Source organism: Periplaneta americana, chromosome 3 (genome assembly GCF_040183065.1).
Source record: "Periplaneta americana isolate PAMFEO1 chromosome 3, P.americana_PAMFEO1_priV1, whole genome shotgun sequence".
Lineage (NCBI taxonomy): Eukaryota > Metazoa > Arthropoda > Insecta > Blattodea > Blattidae > Periplaneta > Periplaneta americana.
In genome coordinates this window covers 119,254,080-119,272,136 of record NC_091119.1, presented here as the reverse complement: position 1 = coordinate 119,272,136, position 18,057 = coordinate 119,254,080, and the positions used below count along the sequence as shown (strand labels likewise).

Genomic DNA, 18,057 nt, shown 5'->3' with positions numbered 1-18,057 from the left:
GAGAGGCCGAGACGTAAAATGGATTTGAGGGAGGTGGGATATGATGGTAGAGACTGGATTAATCTTGCTCAGGATAAGGACCAATGGTGGGCTTATGTGAGGGTGGCAATGAAACTGGGTTCCTTAAAAGCTCGTAAGTAACAATTTTATAATAACGGATATTTTAATATAAGCCTAATAGTACTGCAATATATTAAGAGTATTTGTTTATGTTTTCCGTAAAAACCATAGACTCCCATAGAGAAGATTTAAAATCCTAAACAATTCTAAAACCCGGGTTGAAAAAAACCTAATTTTAGTATTTTGAAACCTAAAAATCCGGGGCTTGCTCATGAATAAAGATATATTTTGCATGTAGTAAATTTACAATATAGGGTCAAACAAAGGCTTTACTTTATCTGACTGATGTTACAGTTAGAAATCTTTCAACTTGTAAATCCACAGCTCTCAACCGTGTTTATAAATGCAATACTTGGCTCCAGAGGCAAATATGGCAAATAACAGGATCAAGAAAGACAAATCATGAAAGAATGAACATACTACAATGTCAAATATTTCTGGTTTAAAACTGTGATAGCAATGTATATGTTGACAATAATTTCTAATTGGAAAACAGGTTTCATTTGTGTGTACACAAACATAAAAATGAAGTTACTGGGACCAATTTGTAGCAAACACCAATGTAGCTCTAAAAAGATCGAAGGCAGAAATTATATAAAATTTCAGTAAGCATTTTTTATACCGGACTATAGAAACGCAGATATAACATATTTAGCAAAAGAACAATTTTTACATTCATCTCCACTGCAAATTGCATGAGTTTCACCCAGAAGAACGAAGTTGCTTCTGAAAAATTATTTTACGAAATCTTTAACAAGAAACACATATACCACACAGAATCCCATATTACTTTTAGAATTAACACTATTGAAAATCATAGATATAAAAGTTTTCCTAATATTATCATAACAGAACTATACATATTACAATTATGAAAGTACAACTTTTACACAGTCTATTCCTAATGTTATCACGAGGCTGCGCATTTTGCATATTTGCATGTTCTTTTCCTTAAATTTGACGATATGCAGACAAAACATAAACATCTTTCTAGTTGTTTGGAATTAGTATGCAGAATTTTATTGTGCATATTTGATCATATCTGTAACGTTATAGCATGTTTATACTTTTAGAGCATATATTTGCATATTTATACTAACTTAATACAGAAATATTTTATTCTGTAAAAATATAAACTGCGAGGAAACAATACTCTCTTTCCCCATCTCACTCGATAATGTCTACTTCATTAACACAAGACTACAGTGTTAAGCAGCACGTCGCAAACTCTTTTTTTGTCTTTTTAAAACTATCGCGGGCTGACAGTATTCCCTTTCGAAAATAGAATAAATTGGTTTATATTTTAACAGCAAAATTCAAACTGACTGCCAACGTTCCATGCATTTATTCGGTTCGTGTGTTTCATGGTGGTTTGCTGTAATATTCGTTATGCCTAAAGACAAAAGTTCAAGTAGTACTCTTCTGAAAAGCTGAATTGATGGAGAGAAGACTTTAATATCAGACGGAAAACGTATATTTTGTCAAGTTTGTTCGAAGAAAGTAAGCTTTTGCACTTTTTTAAAATATTTACCCACAAACACTTTTAATTATTTTACTTACAAAGACACATATCACATACAGTTGCATATTTTAAAGTTCAATAATGTTTTAATTAATAGATGAACTGCACAAAAAAGTTCCAAGTGGATCAGCATTTGCATCTGCATCTCACATAAAAAAATGCAACGAAAAATAATTGTAATCTTCATCTTACGATGTTGGATGATGTATATACGTCCGTTGATGTGATATATTAATGAATTTAAATACTATTATAGTCACAATCATGCCATGGTGTGAAGTGCTGACTAGATCAGACGCTATGGACAGTACTCTATAACAGTCGCCAGCATGAAAGGATAATTCCAAGCCTTTGGTGTGAGACGAACTTGATAACTCAGTGGTAGAGCACCTGACTGGAGTACAGGAAGTCGCAGGTTCGAATCCCGCTCGAGGTTGTGAAATTTTTCTTTCATACCATGGCATGATTGTGACTATAATAATATTTAAATTCAGAAAAATAATTATCAGCCTTTACTTAATTTGAATTCAAAACAAAATGAAAATAATACATTTAATGTGAACGTCTGTGAAGCCCTAGTAGCAGCTAATATACCTTGGAGGAAACTAGACAATCCATTACTTCACGGATTTTTGCAGAAATACACTAAAAGGCAAATTCCTGGCGAGTCCACAATGAGAAAGAATTTCTTGGATCCACTGTATGAAAAAGTTGTTATTTAATAATGTTTATTAAAGCTAACTGCTTAAAACATTTGTATAATTGATGTGTACTTTAAAATAGTTGTGTTCATAACTATTAAAAATAAATTATATTTTAGGTCTGCCAAGAAATTAGAAACAACATAGGAGATTCACCTATTTGGGTTTCCGTGGATGAAACTGTAGACTCCTGTGGGAGGTATATAGCTAATGAAGTTGTGGGGAAAATGGACTTCAAAGACTCTGGATCTCCTCATCTGATTATATGCACTATCTTATAAAAAACCAATCATGTTACCATTGCAAGGACAGTGAGAGATACATTGCGTAAGTATATTATCCTGAAAATGACTGAAAAAAAATAGAGCTAGGCCTATCAGAGAATGACTTGAGTGTAAATTTTTATTTGTTTTTAGGTTTACTCTGGCCAACCAAAGAATATGAAGAGAGACTCTTGGCATTCTTAACTGACAGTGCAGCATATATGCTGAAAGCATATGGAAAATGGTTTTCTACCCCAAAATCATCCACATTATTTGCATTGTCCACGACCTACATCGTGCTGCTGAAGAGATTCGTTCGCAGCATCCTAAGGCTAACAATTTGATTTCTTCAGTTAAAAAAGTATTTGTGAAGGCTTCGGCAAGGACTGCACTATTCAGAAGAAGAACTACCAGAAATTCCCCTTCCATCAGAGCCTGTATTAACTAGATGGGGAACCTGGATCAATGCTGCACTCTACTACTGTTCACATATTGAAGAAATTAAGAAGGTTGGTATTCTGAGTTATCTAATTTCATCATCATCATTCGCCATCATGTATTAGACCCTTGTGGGTCTGTTACAGTCTCGTGCCACCTATTTTTGGGTCTTCCAGTTATCTAATTTAAGTTTAAATATTTGTGTTTTTCATTGATGCATAGATCTAAGTTTCACTGTAAATTCATTTCTATAATTTAAATAGTTAAATTATATAAATAAACTAAATAGTAAGGGTTTTTATGCACTACACTGTATTTAGTTTACATTTTCTTTGTTTACTAGATAAACAGCAGTTTATTTTTATTGAATTTCAAGAATAAATTTCTTGAATATATTGAAAGAGAGATTTTAATACTAGGAGGCAGGCCTACAATGGTCCTTATTTTCTTCATAATTAATTTATTATATGTTTGTTCTTAGGTGCTTCATTTATTGTATCCAGAAGATCTGGCCTGTATTAATTCAGCAATATTGGCAGCAGATAATGTAGGAATTCAAAATTAACTTTCGTACATAGGTGCACACATCAAGACACTTCCTGAAACAATGACCAAACTTCAGGAATGTGGTCTTCAGCCGACTACTGCAGTGAGTTTGTTGAACACTGTCACAACATCTTTCAACAAATTACCAGGTCATTGGGGAGAATTCTAACAGAGAAGATGAAGAAAATTAAGGAACGAAATCCAGGTTTGGAAACAATGAAAAAGATTAGCGGAATTCTACAAGGTGAGCCCCAGACTGTTCAGAATTACACACCTAAAGAAACAGCAGCTTTTAAGTACTGTCCCCTAAATTCATGTGAAGTTGAAAGAACATTCTCTGTTTATAAGAACATACTTGCTGATAACCGAAAGAGATTTACATCTGAAAATTTGGAGAAATATATTGTAATCTGTTGTAATACCAATAAGCAATGAAGTTTAATCTTAATGCAAATTTACATCCTCCAATATATAGACGAAACTTATTGAGTCATTACTTTATTGTTGTAAAATAAAATACTTTTGACTGCATATCTTCAAGTTTTAATGCATAATTTCTCAATTTTTTGAGCATATTTGCATGTATATTTTCACGACTTTAGTGCATATAAATCCGCAGTCTAGTTTTCACAACATTAAAGTCTTATGTTTAAATCAGTTTTCACATGAGATGTGGGAACATTAGTGCAATGTGATATCCCTAAGTAAACTACATCATAGTTATCAGAAATGGGATAATACGTACGTGTTATACTGCAAAACTCACGTGCCTTTATACTGATTTTCACCACTGTATATTTCTTCTTTAAGAAGACCAGAGCATAAAAAGTATTTTCACACAAGTATGCTGATGCAAATGGCATTAAGTGTTGTATTGCAATTCGAGAAACTTCGAGATATATGGGTGGTGCATGCAACCAAGACTACAAGAGGAACTTTATAGGAAACACGTTTTAAGCTCTAATCAGAAGATGATTCTAACAGTATTCTAACAGCCCCTCTTCTCTTCTGATGGGCATATTATCATTTGTCATTTTTCATAGAATTGTTTTTTTCATTGTAGAAAGAATAATATTCCCTTAATTTTAATGTCAAACAATGAAAATTCTTTCTATAGTTCCAAAGATATCAAACAAACGTTCATCATCATGTGTAGAAAGTCACTGAGAATGGGTAATCTATTGGATCCTTGATTAATAACTCAGCAAGACCACAAGTTTAATTTCTTTGTCATTGCTTCAGCCCTATCCTGAATGATGAACACAATTAAAATTAGGTTCTGAAGATTAGAATTTAAAAAGCTAAAAATTTCGGATAAGTACGCAAGACTTCCAAGCCAAGAGATGCTGGAATCGGAGTTGGTTCAGATGTATGAAGAATTTGGTAACAACCTGATTTTTCAGCAAGATAATGCTGCAATTCATGTCTCTGTCAAATCGAAGAAGTGATTTCTCGAGAAAGGAATCACACTTTTGAACTGGCCATCAACAAGTCCAGATTTAAACCCCATAGAAAACCTATGGAGACCTAGCAAGGTGTGTGTGTATCACAACGGAAGACAGTTTGAGACTGTGGCTCAAGTATAGAATGTGATTCAGGCAGAGTGGGCCTTAATTTCTATGGACGAATTAAACAAACTTGTTAAATCAATGCCAAAGATAATTTTTCAAGTTATTAAGAACAATAATGGTTCAATCAAGTACTAGAACTCTGTTGTAATGTGTTTTGTTATTGTTTCTTTATTTTATTCTACAATAGAAAGATGCCTTTATATTAATTTCTACCCCTAAGACAGTGAGTTTTCACTCTTCATGTATTATGTGTAAAACAAAATGATAAATTTAGTTTGGTATGGTTTCTTTATACGTTGTTAGTAAATATCTACCAAGAATAAGGCAGAAGTGTACAACAAATCAACAAAATAAACGTAATTGCCACAAAACTCATACTGCCTTTATATTAATTTCCACAACTGTATAAATAAACTTAATATTGAGATAGACTTGAAACTTAAGTGTATCAACAATACTGAGTCAGACTTCGCAAAACATCACCAACCAACCCACTGATAACATTATGGTAAGTCTAAGAAACTGTTTTAACTTTTTACAGCATAGGCATCAACCATCCCACCAATAATCTTATGGTATGCCTAAAAAACTGGTTTCATATTTCACAGCAAAGACATGATATAGCATAAAATAATTTTGTTATACATTTTCAGACTATATTGTATTTAGAAGCTAAAAATGAAATTTAACACTGCTATCAATTTATTAACAATGTTTAATTCACTACATTATGCAAATGTTTAATGAGTAAAATATGATTACCAGCCTAAATTATATAAAAACATTTTGAGGGTCCACCATAATGAAATATGAGCTTCAAGGGATCCGTGACACTCAGAAGGTTCAGAACAGCTAGTTTAAATAATTCAATACTTCAAATTAATACCTCCACTTAATGTGACCAATGTAATCTTACATTTCCACATTTCTCTTCTTATTGGCTATTATGTTTCAATGAAGAAATATGTAAAATATTTCAATTTTAGATTGAAGACATCTAACCAACAACTTCCGTAATGTAAACAGAACATTCTAATGTTACTTACATTAAAATGATGAAATGTGGGAAAGGTGTACTTTATCCTTAATTAACAATATCTAAGCAATGAATCCTCTAATATAATACTGCATTTTACAGTCAATGGAATACAATACACATATAATTTTATGAAACTAATAACACCTATCTGACGAGAATTCTTTACACAAATACAATGTCTTTACACTTCAATTTATGGAATGTATCCAATGCCAATGCCAATGTCAATGCTTACCCACTTCACTTGCGTGATTAGGGTTAATTTATGGAATGTAAAAGATATGAAATTACCCCTCAGTTAATTCTACCTACAATGCAAACTTGAAAAGTCCTTTTCTGAGGTAAACATTTTCATATCTTTCATTCTATGAAGGAAATCTGGAAAGAGTAGTTTCAGTTTTACAATAATAATACATATTTGACAAGACAAAGTAGTATCATATTGATAGTCATTCAAATCTTGTATTTAAAATATCGGCTTCCTAATCAATTCAAATGAACAAAAAAAAAAATGTAAATTAAATGTTAGAAATATGCATAATAAAATTTTTAAAAATTTAACGATCTGCAATAAGATGTGGTAGCTATCAATACAATAAGAATTTATTGAAAAATAAATCATATATAGTGATATGTTATAAAGATGGTGATTTATGATGTTCAATGAAGATTTTAAAATGGTTGATGCAATTGTCTGAAGAGTCTTTTCAGGAACCCTTAATCTTCTGAGACTCTCCAATGTAAATTTGGAAATTGTTCCTCGCGCATCAACAATAACAATATTACAATTCAATCTTAGAAATAACTATCTTTGATTGGGCAAATACTGGACAACATATTTAACCAAATTTAGAAAAACTTCCTCAATTAGTCAACTTTTAAATTTAATATTCATTTCCCAAAAACCTACCTGATGCGTCAACTCAATCCGTTCAATCATCATAGTTCAAACCCTCAGTTTGTTCATCTAGATATTCTATCTCGTTATGTGGAACAAATATGGGTAATGTGTTACAGCCATCTGTTAAAAGAAAACTTGCTATTAGTAAACACTAAAACTATGCATTCTATATTGTATAAGCTAGAAAATGTTTAATACACTCTCCAACTTACTTATTGAGTGATTATATATTCAATAGTGCTCATTACCAACAAACTATAGATTTGAAATATACTAGAACTATGAACTAAATCAGTTCTTCAATAGCAACTACAATGTTATTAAAGACATAATTGCCGAATTTTTATTATTTTACTTTACAATTCAGAAGTGGAATTTTCAAGAACCCCAGGTAATTCTTACAGTAGTAGGAGTATCACTAAATAATAAAAACTCAAAAGAACATTAACAAATTTTTCTATAATTAAGTAAACTGTAGGCTAAGGAGTAGCAACAAACTACTTTACGTTATTCACAAGGGACACAACAGTGTTTCAAACATCAATTTTGTTGAACTTCCATGAGGAAGATGGAAAAACAATATCCACCCGAAAGTCTTGTTGTCACTTTTCGACATTTTAATTTTTTAATTTTCTTTATAAATTGTTATGGACGGAGCTACAGCTCAAAGGAGTTCCATAGCCTAGTGAATAAGTTGCTAGAATAAATAATAATCGTGAAGTTAGTGGATCAAATACATTTCTCTCTCTCTCTTTTTTTTTTTTTTTTTTTTTTTTTTGTTTTCTTCCACTGTATTCTTTTGCAGATAGTATGTTTTCGCCAGCTTCTTTTCATTCTTTTATTTTATCAATATATGTACATGCACATGTGTATATGAACTTCATAAGAACATTTTTAAATGACTTCCAGATAAAGGGCTTAAAAATTGACTTACCAATTTAAGTTACTTAAGAGGGGGGTTATATATTAAAGTGCTTTGGAATTATGTTAGAAATTAAAATATTGGTGGTAATTACATGAACGAGTTCAATTATTTATTTATTTCACCCTCATAGACATATGCTTGTCAAATTTTGCTAATGTAAACTTCGATTTGTCTCTGATACTTTAAAAAACTGTTGCTATTACTATTTTTGTTAACTACTGCTCAGTTCTTGGCAATGAAGTCATTAACTCTTTTGCTCTCCAATATTTCTCACACACAGTGGCTTTAGAGGAAAGGGCTGGACATCGCTGAAGATAATTCTGATCCATTTCTTCCTGAAGTGGTGAAGAAATAATTCCAATTTTGTTCAAGTGTTTTGACAGTACTGTGAGTACTCGAAAGGATGCAAATCAACTTTCCCTTGGGTACTAAGGAATTATATTTTGTTGCACATTGAGACACATCTTTTATCATTTGAAATTACGTGGAAATGGTGTATGTTATATCTTAATACACTGCTCAAAACAATTAGAGAAACTCTATGAATTATTTAAATATTTTTAATTGGATAAAGGTATAGACATGAAATTAATAAAGTATATTATTTATGGTTATTTATGGCCACATTTATCTCCATGTCAATAAAAACAAATGAATAATATCAACAAACAACTTTTTAAAATATTGCACTATATAAGAAATTGAATCTTGTCCTTACTTTTCAAACTTAAACACCAGTTATAAAGGTCTAGTATCCTGTATGGCCTCCACGATATTCGATGACAGCTTAGCATCTTCATGGCATACTCCTTATGAGATTTTGTATTTCCTCTTGGGGGATATTCTCGCATTCCTCCTTTAGAGCATCTCCAAGTTCCTGCAGGGTTTGTGCAGCTTGATGTCGGTTCCTGACTTTCCTATCCAGAAGACCCCACAAGTGTTCAATATGGTTGAGATCTGGGCTGATCGCTGGCGAATACATTACCTCAATTTCATTCTCCCTTAGGAAATCCCTGGTGACAGCCGCAGAATGTGCTCTGGCATTATCCTGAACAAACAGAAATCCAGAGCCTACTCCAATGGCAGCAGGTACTAGATGCTCTTCTAGAACGTCCTCGATATACCGGACAGCATTTAGTAGCTGGGGAACAAGCACGATGTCCGTACAATTGTTGTACATAATTCTGGCCCACAGCATTATGGAACTTCCACCGAATCTATCAATTTCCTGTACAGCTCCTACAGAAAATCTTTCTCCTGGCCGTCCCCACACCCTTAAACGACCATCACAACGTGTAAGACGATATCTCGAGCCATCCGAGAAGAGTACAGACTGCCACTAATTCAGGTTCCAATCCGCATGGTTTTCAGAAAACGTAAGGCTTGCTGCCTTATGCTCATTTGTCAAACGCTGTTTTTAATAGGCCTTTTTGGACGAATATTCTCTTTTCTTAATCTGTTCCTTACTGTTTGATCTGAAACTCAGATTCCAGAAGCCATATAGAGGTTATTCTGCAGGTATCCTGCAGTTTTTGTATGCTGTCGAAGAGCAGATAAGACACTGTATCTGTCGTCCTGCGGGCTTGTTTTACATTTACGGCCCTGGCCAGGTCTTCTACAATACTGGCCTGTCTCTCTGAGCCTGTTGCGTAACCTGAACACCACGGAAGGAGAAACCTCAAGCTCTCTAGCCACTTATCTCAGTGATTGACCTTGTAAAAGAAGTAGAGCATGATACACTTCAAACTCATTTAAATGTCTCATTTTGTCAGAGACTTTAATAAACAAGGCAATAGTCAGGATGCATCACTAGAGCAATACCAGAAAGCTTACCAATTAGAAGTTGTCAGTGCTTTCCATGATCAAAGATATCTCCATATTTGTTATTTCAGGAAATTGCTCCATATTTAGGCCATGGATCTTTAAAATTTGTATCCATAGATTAAATTAATGTTCCAATTTATATATTGTCCAATTTTGAGCATCACAGCTTCAAAAAACATTAACTTATTCAATTTATTACAAGTGTTCCTCTAATTATTTTGAGCAGTATATTTTGAGTTGATTAATCTTTTAATTTTTTGAGTTGATTAATCTTTTAATCGTCGAAAAGGATAAAGTATGGAGTTTTGTAAAATATTATTCTCTCTTTAAGAAGATGGTCTGCAGCTTCATTGCCAGATAATCCACTGTGTGCTGGAACCCATTTGTAAAAACTATCCTTCTGTTAAGCTTCATCTGATTAGGGCTACCATAGTCCTCTTTTCCCGAACATGTTCTCTTTTTTTAAGTCAAAAAAAGTGTCCGGGCGGATTTTACCAAAAAGTGCAATATATCTTCTTTCTTACTAAAATAAAAAACTATTTTTAAGGGGAGACTGTACATCCATATCTCACAATGTTAAATTCAACAATTTTTGGTTCACTTTTGTCAAAAGTTATTAAAGATACAAATGTAGAAAAAATAGGGTATATGTAACATACCTTTATGTAGCCTATACTACAATCAGTTCAATAAATTTAAAATTCCATTGAATGGTTGGCAAAAAAAAAAAATTCATTGATAACATTTTTGCATTAAGAATTATTACAAATTATTTATTTTTGCTGAAGATAGAAATAATCTTAATTTTTTTAACACTACTATGTAAAATGCCATCACACTGATATTGTATATTAATTTCAGCCTTCTGGGTACAATACTTTCTGAGAAAAGTGCACCAATGTCACAAAAATAAGAAAGTGTGGGTCATTCCAAGAAAATGCAACATTTTCACGAAAAAGAAAAATCTCACCAATCTCTGCTTGTTATATGTATTTTTTTTCATTATGATCCGAATTTTTTTAATCTGACAACACTGATTATGTGGGAGAAAAAGCACAAAGAAGTTTGTGGTTTAAGAGCACGAAATTATCTATTATAAATCACATATTTGAAATCACATTTACGCAAATAAATCATTACTTCTGTACGTCAAATTTAATTAATGATGAAGTGCTAGCCGGCTAAACATAATTAGTAGTGGTTTCAAATACCAGTGTGCGTGCGTGAGTGCATGTGTGTGTGTGTGTGTGTGTGTGTGTGTGTGTGTGTGGGGGTGTGTGTGTGTGGGGGGGGGGCGTTTTTTTTATTCAGTGTAGATATACTGTAGGTTAAACACTCTCGAAAATTCAAATACCTTGGATCAACAATAACAAATATAAATTACACTTGAGAGGAAATTAAACCCAAAATAAATATGGGAAATGCCTCCTATTGTTCAGTTGAAAAGCTGGCTATAAGTCACCAAAATGGCAAACATCTAGTCCGCTTTAAAAAAAAACTTCAAGTTAGAATTGATAAGTTGTATTAAGCTTACTGAGTTCCAATGCCGGAGAGAATTTTTCTCTGTTCTATTCATCCTTCATCATATGATAAGGCAGAATTCCTGTACGGAAATCTCATATGTACTTCAGTACATCATAATAATGCAAGCATTGTATTTGTTACCTAACATAATTGGGAACATTAAATCCAGACATTTGAGATGGGCAGTGCATGTAGCACGTATTGGTGAATCCCGAAATGCGTATAGAGTGTTAGTTAAGAGACCTCTGAGGGGGCCGAGACCTAGATGGGAGGATAATATTAAAATGAATTTGAGGGAGGTTGGATATGATGGTAGGGACTGGATTAATTTTGTTAAGGACCAATAGTGGGCTTATGTGAGGACGGCAATGAACCTCTGGGTTCTCTAAACACCATTTGTAAGTACTGTCTGCCGGCGTATGGAAGGCCGAGCTGGTCACTTGGTTGGGATAACACAGGCAAGTGGAGGGCAAAGGTGGAGGGGACACACTAGCTCGGCCTTCCATACACCACTAGACAGTAAATACAAGTTCCTAAGTATTCTGGTAATAATCCTTGGCGCTACAGCTCATGAAGGGCCAAGACAGAGCAGCCAGCTGCCGGCCTCACGTTCACATGCCAAAGCAGAGGTGGACGATTATCCAACCAGAATGGAGGTGTAGTGTGGTTAGCATGATGATCCCCCCAGCCTTTACTGCTGGTTTGCGAAACCGGAAAATATTCTGGTAAGCTATACCAAAACAAGTGAAATCACATTTATTACGATAGTGCATTGAAAATGTTTCCATCTTTACCATTGAGGATGAAGTTATGTTATTTAAAACTGACTGTAAGCCTACTTTTAACAATCAGGCAATTTTTGCGACCTCTTTCACAGTTTGGTCAAAAAACCTAAAAAAAAAAACCTAGTCTACTTCGCCTATGCTAATAACCTAAAATGGACTTCTTAAAAAACTAAAAATCCGGTCCCTATTCATCACACAATACTTCTAAAATGTAACTTATGTACGTCACACTGTTGGCTGTAGTAGTAGTAGTAGTAGTAGTAGTAGTAGTAGTAGTAGTAGTAGTAGTAGTAGTAGTAATAAAATAAAAACTAAAAAAAAATAATAATAATAATTCAATGGCCACTGATAGCACACGACACCAATATTTTTTCATCATAAAGCAGAACTTTATTCACAATAACTTGGCATGTCTGCTGACCAGTATCTATCATTACGTGATGCAATGTGTGGATGCAAATGAATCAGGCTTCATTGGAAAAGAAAATCGATCTGGAGTCAATTTCCCATTAACATTTTTCAGCATCCAGTACAAAAGTGAACTCTAATGTTGTGTGATAAAATTTCACATTGCACAGAATAGGGACCGATGGCTGGCATATATGAGGGCGGCAATGAACCTGCAGGTTCCTTAAAAGCCATTTGTAAGTAAGAAACGCTTCACTGTCTATTTTAACAGAATAATACCACAGTCCACATTGCTAACATATCCAAGGCAGAATGCGCCAAGCGTTTGCAGAAGCAAGCAGCGGCAGTAGCATGAGAGACCTACCGCTGGTCTGCTAACATAGGCCTACCTACATTACATCAACGTTTGCCGAATCTCTTTGTAATTCCTGAATTATTCAAGGAAAAGTAACTAACAAGTTCAAAATTTAAATAAGATTCATTTAACTTTATTAAGACAAAAGATATTCCCTTAAGCACAAACATTATTTTCTTCACTTAATTTTTCATTTAAAGTAACAAGCATGAACAAGTTAGAACAATGAGTACTATGCCATCTTTACTGTAGACTTACATCTTCCTTCCACAAATAGGAGTAATTATATGGAAGAACAAAACATAGCCTATATTCACTAATATAATTACCAATGTACATATAGACATGCCAAAGGGACGAAGGCAGATACCAGACAGGAAAGATTCCGAAATTGCTTAAAAATGCGGACTTCACCAGGAGCACATATTAACTCAGATCATGTCCTCCTCATAGGCGAAGTAGATATTCGTCTGAAGAAGATAAGAGGAAGACAAATGATGAAACATGGAAAAACTGAAGAATGAAGAAGAAAGAAGAAAATGTGAAGCAAATTTTCAAGAGAAAACAGCTACATTATAATCCACATCTGAGAATAGTAGTAAGTACTGGACTCATCTAAGAAGCTGTATACAGACAACAGCAGAAGAAACAATAGGATACACAGAAGGTGGGAGAATTAAGAAACCTTGAGTCACAGGGAAAATGTTGAAGAAGGAGGAGGAAAGGAGAAAATGGAAAAACATCAACACAGAAGAAGGTAGAGGAAACTATAGGAAACTTAACAACGAACAAATAAGAGGAACTGCTAAGGCAAAAGAAGGCTGGATGAAAGAGAAATGTAAAGAAACAGAGGATCTAGGGAGAAATGCAAGATATGATTTAATGTACCACAAAGTAAAATGTTTGGACTTCACAAGTAAGAGAAGCAAATCTATGTGGTTCATCATCATTATCATCATCGTCCTTGCAGGTATTAGGCCTAGTGGCCTGTTACAGTCTCCATCCATCTTTTCAGGGGGTGTCCCAAAGATTGTCTTCCATGTGGTATATAGCAGAGAATTTGTCTTGGGAGTCTGGAACGGTCCATCCTATTGACATGGTTAAGCCATTTTTGTCTATAGTGGTTGAGATGTTCATAAATAGATGTAATTTTCAATTCTTTTGTAATCAGTTCATTCCTTTTGTGGTCAAGCAAGCTGTAGCCAGCAGTCCTCCTTAGAAATCTCATTTCCGCAGTTGTTAGGCCTTGAACATCTGAGTTTCGGACAGTCCAGGCCTCACTACCATACATGAGGACAGGTCTTGCTGGAACTTTATAAGCTTTTAACCTGATATGTTTTTGGATTTTCGTGGTTGTGAAAACCTGGTTGATGGTTCTTAAGGCTATGTGGCTATGTGGTTGATAAGAGGACGAAATCGGAAATGAAATAACAGACAGACCAGAAGTACTGAACAGATGGACGAAATATGTAGAAGAGTTATATGAGACAGGGAATCGTCCAGATGACTTGCCTATAGAAGACGAAGCAGCCATATTAGAAGACGAAAAAGGATTTTCTATTTTAAGGGAAGAAGTTCAACTAGCGCTTAAGGAAATGAAGAATGGGAAAGCAACAGGAATCCCCACTGAATTAGTGAAATGCTTGGGTGAAGACAAGAAGAAAATTCTGTCATTATGCAACAAAATATATGAGCAAGGTGACTGGCCTGAAGATTTCACGGAGACATTGTTGCTTCCAATACCGAAGAAAAATAATGCCAAGAAATGTAACGAGTTCAGGACTATTAGCCTGATATCGCACTCAGCAAAGATTCTTCTGCGAATACTGAATCAACATTTATATTCTAAGATGGAAAAACAGTTGGAAGAAAAGCAGTTTGGCTTCATGAAAAGAAAAGGTATGAGAGATGCAATTGGACTGCTACAAACAATCGGCGAAAGATATCTAGAGAAGAAGAAAGAAGTGTATATAGTATTTGTGAACCTAAAAAATGCGTCTGACAGAGTGAATTGGAATAAACTGATGGGGATCCTAAAGAAAATTATGAGTGGATTGGAAAGAGAGCAGGCTAGAATTAATTATGATACTTAATCACTCATTTAAAGCTTGTGTGACTTCAACCTGTGTATATTTTTGTGTGGCTTTACTTTCTTTACAGTGTTTTTTTTTCTCTCTCTCTTTATTTCTTGTGTAGCTATACTTTGTATATAGTGTTTTTTTTCTGTTTATTTCTATTATTGTATTTGTATTCCTGGTGTTGTGGAAGAGAAGGCCTCGTGGCCTTAACTACACCAGAATAAATAAATAACAACAACAGGATATTCAGTAACCTAAATATCAAACGAGTCAAAGTCAGGATAGGAGAAGAAATGTCAGAAGGAAGTGAAATGGGGAGAAGAATACGACATGGATGCCCTTTATCACTTACTACATTCAACATCTAAGTTACTTGGAGGATATAGTGAAGAACTGTTTTCAGAACATGGAAGGAGTGATAGTAGGAGGAAGAATAAAGTGTGTAATATTTGCTGATGATATGGCGATATTAGCAGAAGAGGAGATGATACTAAGGAATATGCTACAGGAGCTAAATTACAGCTGTGAGCAGTATGGAATGAAGATAAATGCCAACAAGACGAAGATCATGGTCATAGGAAGAAGAGTAAAGAAGGTAAACTTGCGAATTCTAAATGAGGCAGTAGAGCAAGTGGACAGCTTCAAATACTTGGGGTGTACTATACACAGTGACATGAGCTTCTGCCAAGAAGTTAAAAGGAGAATAGTAATGGCAAAGGAAGTTTTTAATAGAAAAAGGAGCACCTTCTGTGGTCCTCTGGAGAAAGAACTAAGGAAGAGGCTAGTAAAGTGCTTTGTGTGGAGTTTAGCATTGTATGAGGCAGAAACATGGACAATACGACGAAGTGAAGAAAAGTGAATAGAAGCATTTGAAATGTGGATATGGAGAAGGATGGAGTGTGTGAAATGGACAGAGTAAGAAACGAAGCTGTGTTGAAAGAGTGGATGAAGAAAGAATGATTCTGAAACTGATTAGAAAGAGGAAAAGGAATTGGCTGGGTCACAGGTTAAGAAGAAACTGCATACTGAAGGATGCACCTGGAAGGAATGGTGACTGGGAGAAGAGTTCGTGGCAGAAGAAGATAGCAGATGATAGACGACATTAAGATATATGGATCATATGTGGAGACAAAGAGGAAGGCAGAAAATAGGAAAAACTGGAGAATGCTGGGTTTGCAGTGGAAGACCTGCCCTTGGGCAGAACACTATGAATGAAATGAATATAGAATTCAATTTAGGGTCTACATAAATTGCTGTCACATCATTCTTCATACTGAGGTCCTGTCTTCACTCACTAGGCCTATAACCATTAGCGTATGCAATTTATCTCTTTCTAGTACAACCAGTGAAGTCGATAAAAAGATACTGACCAAATCGATAAAACGTGTTACAACATTACAAACTATGAGGTACCAGTACCGTGTAATAGATTTTTTTTTTCTTTTTAGTTGGTTATTTAACTACGTTGCATCAACTACTAGGTTATTTAGCATCGATGGATGCGAGATATTTTGCGAGATGAGGCCGAGAATTCGCAATAGATATTCGCCTCAGGTTAGGGAAAAGCTCGGAAAAAACCCAACCAGGTAACTCTGGATAGGCTGGCAAGGGTCTTAGCCGACCGAGATACGATGGTGGCTAGGTTACTATCGAGATGAAAATTGTGCACAGCTTATTTACAAGAGTTTGTGAATAAATCTAACCTACCCAATATTAATTGTCTATGAACTGTGAAATAAAAGAATTAGACATGAACGAAAACAAGTAAAGACAATAAGAAATTTGCAACAAGTGTCACAAAAGGAAAAGCAAAATACATGTAGATTTAATGGGGTAGCAGGAATAGTCTACACCATTAACAAAAAGCGTCCACGCCAAAGAACGTAACAAAACACAGCAAATAATGATGTACAATAATATCACTTAACTCAAAAGCTCAACGAGTATACTTTACTCGAGACTAAAAAGAAATCACTCAAAACAGCACAAGTTGTTCTTTCTTCAAATCTGGCAAAACAATTACAGAAAAAATATACATATATACACATATATGTGTGAATTTTTGACAAATTCGGATCTTGTACTTCTACAAACATAAAATCCTTGAAATGATAGCATACAAAATTGTTACCTTCAAAATGTATTCCAATTTCGAAGTCTACAAAGATATGGTTATCCAAATAACTCACAGTTCGAATGTATTAGTCTACAGAAGTTTAATAAATAATTTTATATTAATATTCCAAGCCAATATTACGACACATTTCTTTTAGAGAACTAGAATTAATTACACTACCCCCATTTTATTAGTAGACCTGATACAAAACCACAGCTACCTGCACAAAAACAATGTTCTGTATTATTAAAATGCTTCAGTTCTGTGGATTACAAATGTATATACAATCACGTTTTGTAGTATATGTGCGAAATAAATTTTACTAACCGTGCAATATGATAATTAACAATTCTTTTTTTTCACGAAAACACTATTTCTCTTTATAATTTCGTAAATAACACCACAAATGCCAATATGGCGTCAACGCTCTAATCGAAACATATCGATACACTAAAGTGTACACCCAAGGCTAGTGAACTTTCAGGTTACCTCAATACGGAGATGTATGATTATAAGAAGTCAGAAAGAGAAAAAGGAAAATGACGTCACAAGTATTCCAAAAGCAGAATGTTGAAATAGCAATGACTGCTTATAATATTACATACGCTAGCAGTTATGCTAAGGCAAGGTATGCTATAGCTGTTTACAAAAGATTTTTATACGAAAAAAAAAGGTACAAATAATATGTTGTCGTTGTTTACTTTTCCTAAAGGTGAAGAACTTTTCAATCAATGGATTGATGCATCTAAGACACAAGATAAATTACATCCGGAAACAAGTAGAATATGTTCCATACATTTCAAAAGATATTGAACTGGAATTTAGAGACCAATTGCTAAATATTGAAACAAAAAAGCCAAGAATATTTAAACCAAAAGATAAGTTAGTAATTTAAATATCTGAAATTCATTATTATAACACTAGGGCAATCACATTAAATA

At 34.1% G+C, this 18,057-nt stretch overlaps 1 protein-coding gene across 5 annotated transcripts in view; it reads right to left on the bottom strand.

Moving 5' to 3' along the window:
• The window catches only part of hrg (poly(A) polymerase hiiragi), a 136,393-nt gene extending 118,821 nt beyond the window's left edge, over positions 1-17,572 (bottom strand). For 4 of the 5 annotated variants that reach the window (XR_011331384.1, XM_069821433.1, XM_069821431.1 and 1 more), the window contains exons 1-2: positions 17,444-17,572; positions 7,111-7,221 (exon numbers count right to left, since the gene is read on the bottom strand). The gene's annotated coding sequence lies outside the window, so the exon portion shown is untranslated. Of the gene's footprint in view, positions 1-7,110; positions 7,222-17,131; positions 17,290-17,443 lie in introns of those variants that run through there. The other variant, XM_069821432.1, reaches the window with a different exon arrangement.
• Positions 17,573-18,057: the final 485 nt, after the last annotated feature.